An 8,499-nucleotide genomic window follows, 5' to 3' on the forward strand; every position below is an offset into this window, starting at 1 on the left:
CCCTCATCCAACGTAGGAGTTTTCTGGTTAATTGAATTTAACATGCTTGATTCTTTACTAATTTTCATTTGCTCACTTACTCCTCTCCTTAAATTTATTCTTTCCTGAGCTCTTACATTTGTGACCGTCCTTCTTCCTCACATGTGTGTCGGAGGCTACCTTTAAGTATTTCCTGCAATCCTGGCTTGCTTGTCCTTGAATTATTTTATGTTTGCTTATCTTGGAAGTTCTTTATGTCTCCAACAATAATTTAGCTGAATATAGTATACTTGATTGGCAGTTATTTACTCTTAGGGTTAGAACTATATTGTTTCTTGCTTTCCTGGATTTTTGGGCTTATGTGAGAGGTCTGACATAATTGTGATGAATTTCCCTTTGTAAGCAAGTTGGCATTTTTCTCTTGCATTCTTTCATATTCTGTCTTTGTTCTGTAGTCTTGACATTTTAATAATAATGTAACATGTCTTTCTGGGATTCTAAATGTCTCCTGTACTTTGATGTCTCTATCTTTCTCTCTAGGGAATTTATTTGGAGATATTCTCCTATAATTTCATTGAATATGTTTTCTATGCCTTCAGTTTATATCTCAGATCCTTCTTCTACCTCATGGGTTCTTAGGTTTTATGTCTTGATCTTATCCCAGATTCTTGAAAATTATAGTCATGCTTGTTTATTTTTTCTTTCTTACTGTGTAAATTTAATACTTCTTGGCCTTATCGCTAATCTTTGATATTTTTCTGCTTGATCTATCTATTAATAATGCTATCTACTGTTGTTAAAATTTTGTTTAGTGAGTTTTGCATTTCCAACATTTCTGATTTGCTTTTTTCCAGAATCTCAATTGCACAATTTCTCATCCATGTTGCTCCATTTCTTTTCCAGTCTTAACTTGACTTCCTTACTTCATCTATCTGTTCTTTTAAATCTTTTTTGAGATCACTGATTATTTTTAAAACTAGAGTTTTGAATTCTTCCTCCAGCATTTCAACCCCTTCAGTATCTTTGGATTCAGTTATTGAAGAGTTATGAGCTTTGGGAGGAGTCATAGTGCCTTGCTTTTTCATATTTTCTATGTTTCTATGGTGCAATTTGTGCACTTATTGGGATGGATATCTGTTTCTTTTAAAGGGGAGACTTCATAGAGAACAGCCTTCTTTTGAAGTTTGATCCCCACTATCACTCACAGGAAAGAAAGAAGACAAAAGAAACAAATCAACAATTCGGAAACAAACCAGGAATTTAAATGTACTTAAAAACAACTTCAAGCATTGACTGTTATGGATTTTGGAGCAACAAGTTGGTAAAAGAATTTACCAAGCCAGGAGAGTAAGAAACACAAAGAATCACTGTTCAAAGGGAGCAAGAGTGAGCATCTAGGCAAGGGAGCATAGTGCTCTGAGACAGGATTGTGTGTAGGTTTTATACCTTGGGTTTGGATACTTTTGCCTGGCTGTGTGCCTTTTTGTGGACCTTCATGATTGGCTGTCTCTTCCCGAGATCATGGTTTGAATTTCATGTGTACAAGAACACCTTGTGATCTTGGCTTTTACTTTTGCATTCCATCCAGTCCATTCGACTGGCTTAACTCAGTTCCATGTTCCATCTGGCCCTTAGTCTTTCTCTATCCACCATATTTACTTAAAAGAGGGCCTCTTCCACAATAACCACACTGTCCTAAAGTTAGAAAAGTAAGTAACTAGAATACTTACAGGATAAACTAGGAATTTAAAAATTATTGAACTAGAAGCATTAATAATTAACTGTAAAATGAAGGGGGATGAGGAAAGGAAAACGGAGAGAAGCAAGATATAAAAGGGAGGGATCATATATAAGATGAAGGAATAAGAAATAATACCAAGGGAGAACACAGAGAAAAGCAAAACAATCACAACTAATTAATCAGCAATATCAATGGAACAAAGCCACTGGTCACTTTTTTCCCAGGTGAGGAGAAGAGAATGAAGCTTCTCCCCAATCCACCCCCCACCACAAGACTTGTGTATTGCAGTATACTGTGTGTGTGTGTGTGTGTGTGTGTGAGAGAGAGAGAGAGAGAGAGAGAGAGAGTGAGAGTTTGTGCTATTTTTCTCTCTGTGGTCCAACAAATTAAACTAGAAAGGAGTATACACAGGCTGAATTCTGTCCTGCCTTCCCTCCTGCTGGGTTGGATTCTTGTGCAGGAGCTGTCCTCAAACTGCTTCCACCAGCTAAGCCTGAGGCGCCCCCCTCAATATCAGTTGGATGCTTCCTCACATTAGATGTGCACTGTCCATGTGGGTTTTGTGTGAGAAACTCCTGACACTTGGCTGCTTTCCACCAATCTCTTCAGCCCTCTTAGAGCATACAAAGCAGTTAAAACTGCCTGGATAAGGCATTAGGTTCTGATTGAACCTGTATGCTCTATTCTCGGTTCTCTATCATAAAACCCCTACTTGTGGTCATACACAGCTTCTCCCTCTCATCAGACTTCAGGCTGTAGCTCACTAATGTTTTTGACCTTGACTCTGCAGCACAGTTTGCAGCTTGCATTTTCTACTCAGGTAGATCTGTATCTATGAAGAGGACTCCATGTCACAACCAGTTTCCTGGCCCACTGGAGGGGGGAAGCCTTTGGGGCTTGGAGATTTAAAAAAAAATGCAAGATCTTCTTCCTCTGCCTGGGAGGTTTGACTGTAAGACCTTCCCTGGCAACCATGAGTAAGCTAGGAAGTGAAGGGTTCCTTCTTCAGCATGCTTGCTGCATGGTGTGCAGATCTCCTATTTGAAACTTTATTTTCGCAAAGTGCCAGCTTGTGAGCCTGTGGAGTTTCCTAAGATTTTTGTTTGTTCTTTTGATTGCAGTCCTGCTGGGGATGATTCTCCCCCTTTCCTACCATTTTCCTTCTTGGTCTATGATAGTGTCCATTGTGTCTTTTACAAATATAAATTTCAATATTTCTGGATTTCACTTGGTCTCTGTCTACTGTTTTCTGTTGCCCTCCCTTGCCTTTCTACCCCACCCACCTTTCCCTGTACCCAGGCACCTTATGCTGTGTATCAAGCTTATCTAATTCATAGTTATCTGAAATTGAAAAGAAGTTTGGAAATCCAACTGCGTGTATCAAAACCTGATAATTGTTCTTATTTTTCCCACTGAAAACAATCCAACAAATGATCAAACTCCAACTCATCAATGTATAAACTTCCTTTAAACTCTTGAAAGAAACTTAGTTAAATGAAAACTTATTACCATATTGATGATAAGTGTAGAGAACAGTTCTTAGTTCTGTTTCTTCCTCTCCACCACCATTTTATACAGAAGGAAAGAAAAAAATGCATGTTCAAAGGTAAAGGCTAGTTTTTATGCTGCTCTTTGAGAAAGCTAGGCAAGCACGGTCCTTTGATGGACTGGCTTCCTGTCATCCACAGTCTTCTCTGTCTGATTTGACAAGTTGGTATTTCTAAAGTCAAGTAATTATAAGTCATATTAAATGGAGGTCTCTCTCTCTCTCTCTCTCTCTCTCTCTCTCTCTCTCTCTCTCTCTCTCTCTCTCTCTTTCTGTCTCTCTCCAGGTTTGAACTCAGAACTTCACACTTTCTGGACAGGCATTCTACCACATGAGCCACACCTCAACCTCTTTTTGCTCTGGTTCTTTATTTTGGAATTAGGGTCTTGCTTTTTGCCAGGCCAGCCTGGAGCATGGTGGTCATATTTTATGATTCCTGCTATAGCTGGGATGTCAGGTATATACAACTATCCCTGGCTATTTTCTGTTAAGATGCGGTCTCACAAACTATTTTGCCTGGAGTGGACAGGAAGCACTCTCCTCCTGCATAGGTGGAATGACAGGTATGTACCACCATGCCCAGATATTGGTTGATATAAGGTCTTGCTAACTTTTTGCCTGGGTTGGCCTCGAACTATGATCTTCCTGATCTCAACCTGCCAAATAGCTAGGATTACAGGTGTGAGCCATCTGTGCATGGCATGAGAATTTTCTCTATTTTCTAAGCCAAATTGAAAAAGGAAAAAAAATTCCTCTCTTTTCCCTGGAATAATTAGAGCTTCATGAGGGGGTTATTATACACACTTGATAGTCTAGTCACATTTGCAGTGATTCCTTTCCTCTTTGTGAGGCTGACCAAAGTGGAATAACCAAACTTGATCCAAACTGGCCCTTCGGGTCTAGGAAGTCTCCACTCTAGGGCCTGGGATTTCCAGGGTTGGACTCTTCTGGGGGTGTGAGGGTCATTATTTCTCAACCTCCACCATTCCCATTTGGATGACTCTCCTTTCCATCTGCTAAATAGTTCAAACAGATCTTCCCAGAGCTCCTTCCCTGGAACCTCTCAGAACACCCTTCATACTTTCCCCGGGGCGATTCCTGTCTGATAACTCTCCTGTCCTCCCAGTTCTCCAAGCCAAACTCACTCAGGCCCTTTGCCAGCTCTCCTATGCAAATGAGTCAAGATAGCCAATGGCAGAGCTAGGATATGAATATTTCTCATATTCACCCTGTCTTCATTCTTCTAAACCATTCTGTAGTCTCTCTCTCTCTCAATAAATACTTCCTTATTTTGTCCTAGCAACTCAAGAAACATTTTGTATAGGACGTTGTGGATTACATACTATTTTCATGAACACTATGCCATCTGTGAAGAAGTCTTAGTACTTAAATGCTATTTCATGTAAGTAGAGATGGCGATGGGGGTTCACAGAGGTTCTGAGAAAGGCTGGAAGTTCTTCATTAGGTCCTCTAAAGTTACTCCTGACTGGAAACAGTAATATCTCTTGCCTGTTTTATTGGCCGTGCTGAACCAGGGCCTCATGCTTGCTAGGCAAGTGCGATACCACTTGAGCCACGATACCAGCCCCAGTAGTGTCTCTTGAGATCCGAGAGACATGCACATTCTCAGGCCTACCTAAACCACATAGGCCTACTGAGTCAGAAATCCTGAAGTGGGGCCCAACGATCTGGGCTTTAACAAGCCTTCCCAGTCACCTTGAAGCACTCCACTGTGAGAACCACTGTCCTCCGTCATGTGTGGGTTAGAGACCCAGGAATTTGTTAAAGTAATGAAACCAAGACACTTAGAATCTTCTCAAAAATCCTCCTCAACTCTTCACTTCTTATTTCATCATAAAAACAGAATTAATCACAGGCCAATGGTGGTTTTTAATGTCCTCATGAGTGTTAGCTTTCTGTCACTATAATAAAATACATGAGATAACCAACTTAAAAAGAGAAAAGGTTTATTTTGGCTCACACTTTCAGGAGGTTCTAGTTTGGGATTGATAGGCACTATTGTTTTGAGTCTGTGGTAAGGCAGCATGTCATGGCAGGAGTTTACAGTGGCACAGAACTGCTCACTTCATGGCTGGGAAGCAAAAAAGAGAACAGGGTCACAGTCCTCCTTGAGGGCATGCACCCAGTGATCTGCAGATCTCCCAGTATACCCCACCTCTTAAAGGTTCCAGTACTTTCCAATAGCACCAATTCACTGACCAAGTCTTTCACAGCTGGGTCTTTGAGGATAATCAAGACCCAAACTGTAACAACATGTTATTTTTTTGTCTTTGTAGATGACATTTCAGAAGAGAAGAGAGTTAAGGAATCCTCTCTTTTCTACAGAGATGTATGAAAGCAATTACAACTGAAACTAAAGAAATGTCTCAAGAAGCAGTTAATCCAGGTAACAATCCTTACAGAACAAACCTAGTAATATCTTCACATAGAGATGACTGCAGAATATCCTTTGCCTTTCTTGGTATTTTACCTGAATACATATTAGCACACCTTTAATTCTCCTGCAAAAGTATGTAGTCTGAAATTAAGATTTTTAACTGAAATGAACTATAGGAATTTGACCATCTTTTTGTGAAGATGCTACATTTTCCCCTTCTTTTTGTACTGAGGTTTGATCTCAGGACTTCATGCATGCTAGGTAGGTGTTCTCCCTCTTGAACCAAGCCTCTCCTTAGTGGTGCTACTTTTCTGCTGACGGGGTCATTCTGACCATAAGCATGAGTTCCTCCACTTCTGGGCACTGAGGCTCTCTAACAAGCAGGAGGGATTAAATGGCAAGCGCTAACGTAGTTCCTGATGTGTGGCATCTCTCCCTCCTTATTGAACCAAGTGAGCTGCTCCCATTCCGAGTGGCTAGAAACTGGCCCATGCTGGTACCAAGTCCTGTGTACCCTCCACATCAGCACTCTGTGTCAAAGGAATAACCGGTTGTAACTCCCTGCCTTTCAGAAATTATATTCTGGGTTCTTCCTAGCAAGCTCTTAGAACCAATTATCTGCTGCCTCTTGACAGCAGAGATGAAGATTTGGGGCATAGCTCTCTTTCTCCCCATGACTTTAGAAGGCCCTCCACCAGCACTTTTTTGCCTGTGTCACCAGTTCTCTCAGCATCTCTCTACACTAAACCAGCTGATTCTTGTCATTGTATCTCTGTGTCCCATTTCTCTGATGCCTTCTTCTTCACTGGGCACATAAGAAATGGAGTGACTAAGCCAAGGAGTCCCTGATATCAGCTGGATCTCCTTCTTTTGAAATCCAGCAATGATTGCCTAAACTCCCAAGTCTAGGCTCAGTAGTATTGCAAAGCCATCTCAAGCTTTCCGTAACAGCTTGAAATCCTATCTGGCATATGCTTGATGAACCCTCAAACTTACTACGTGAGTCAGTATTTTGTTGCTGCGACAAATACCTGAGAGAAACCGTTTAAAGGAGGAAGATTTATTTTGGGTCAAGGTTTCAGTCCATGGTCTACTGGCTCCCTGTTTCTGGTCCATGGTGAGGCACAACAGCATGGCATAAGAGTGCAGTATAACAAAGTTGATCACCTCACGGCACCAGGAAGCAGAAAGTTGGAGAATGCCCTGTTGGATTCCTCACTTTTCCATGTTTATTCCACCTCAGCCACCAGCCTATTGGATGGCACTGCATTCAAAAAATGGAGCCCTAAAACATTAATAACAGTTTTACAACAGAAGACCCTTTGACATGTTTCTACTACTTTCACGGGTCATCATGGGGAAAGTTCTATAGGGGAATGACACCAAGAATGAGAAGGGAAATTTTGGCACTGTGGCACTAAATATCATAAAAGGTAGGGCAGAATTTCTAGCCATGTATCTTTGGTGGACCGTCTTAAGTGCACAGGATATCCAATCCTGTTACAGGTTTCAGAAATGATTTAGGTAGCTGAAATCTCCCTTGCCAAGACAGGGCATTTTGTCACATTTATTGACATATTCAGAGACCTCTTTAGGTAATTCCAGAGTAAAGAATGTCAGTCCTCTGTTGTGGTGCTAACATGCCTTTGTTTGTTTCCCTAGAGACAAGATTCTATCACAGGTGTTTCTTCCAGAGCCATGTGTTGCATTGAAATATGAACTGAGAACATCAGGCCAGCTGATTACAGAGCAGATGCTGATGAAGACAAATATATGTGGTTAACACTTAATGAGTGCGTATTTCTGTAAGCCTGTATACTGTGTCAGGTAGAGGATGCTATTATTTTAGAATTTTTTAAGACAGCTCCTGGTGGATGGTATAAAATTGAAGTATCAAGAAAAGAGCTGTCTAAAATTCTTTTTATAACTCCAGCAACTGTGGATTATTTGATCTAAAGTGTGACTATCTACATGCTTTGGGGTGACCCTTTCTGGGCAGGGTAAGACAGGTTCTGCCATTATGGAAGCCATTCAGAGGACAGGAACCTGATTTGCAAGTGGGGCCCACTGTTTCTGGTATCATGAAGCGTAGGTAGCACAATAACTTTCCACTCAACACACTTTCTACTCCCATGGGCTTGAAGTAGTTTGAGGGAGACATGTGATCACTAATACGTCACTCGATGTATGATAAGAACAAATGTGACTTGTCACATCATCGAAACCACAAAAATGAAGAACATTACTGTTCCTTCAAAGCAGTTCCATGTTGTTGAAGAAGAGTAGAGAGCTAAGACAGGTATGTGATCACAGGTAGTAAGGATATAATTCTGAATCAGCAACTTGCCAACAGTGATAAATGTGACCTTGGCAGCAGGGGACTGAATATGTGTTGACATGATTACATTGTTGTGCAGTCCAGTTCCCAAGGCTCCTTTCCCATCTCAACTAACTGGGCTCCTCTGCGATCAGCAGTCACGTGATATCTCTTTCCACATTCACCTATTCCCTTTCAAACACATTTCTGCATACAAGCATTCAACTTACAAATGTACAAGGAAACATTGGCCCACGATGCTCATGAGTGTGACTAAAGAAAATCTCTCTTTCTTCCATGTGTTTCATCAAAGGATTCAGTGATGCCTGGAATTCTCCAGAAGAAGAAGAATTTCTTGATGCTTTGAACAAAATTCTCAATAATGGTAAGTGAAAATGGACAAAATTGGGATTGGGTCAATACAAGAGGAATTCCTCTTGTCTGAGTTCAGAACCAAATATGAGGCTGTGCTATGGCTCTGGCAGATGGAGTCACAATCTCCTATAGAGACATCTTGG

General features: G+C 41.0%; 1 long non-coding RNA gene across 1 annotated transcript; it reads left to right on the plus strand.

The window, feature by feature from the left end:
- The first annotated feature begins 809 nt into the window (after positions 1-809).
- LOC141414864 (uncharacterized) lies at positions 810-5,506 on the plus strand. The gene is made up of 3 exons (XR_012439803.1): positions 810-1,365; positions 3,553-3,829; positions 4,567-5,506. It is a non-coding gene; the product is annotated as an uncharacterized lncRNA (long non-coding RNA).
- Positions 5,507-8,499: the final 2,993 nt, after the last annotated feature.

This window comes from Castor canadensis, chromosome 12 (genome assembly GCF_047511655.1).
Source record: "Castor canadensis chromosome 12, mCasCan1.hap1v2, whole genome shotgun sequence".
NCBI classification, from domain to species: domain Eukaryota; kingdom Metazoa; phylum Chordata; class Mammalia; order Rodentia; family Castoridae; genus Castor; species Castor canadensis.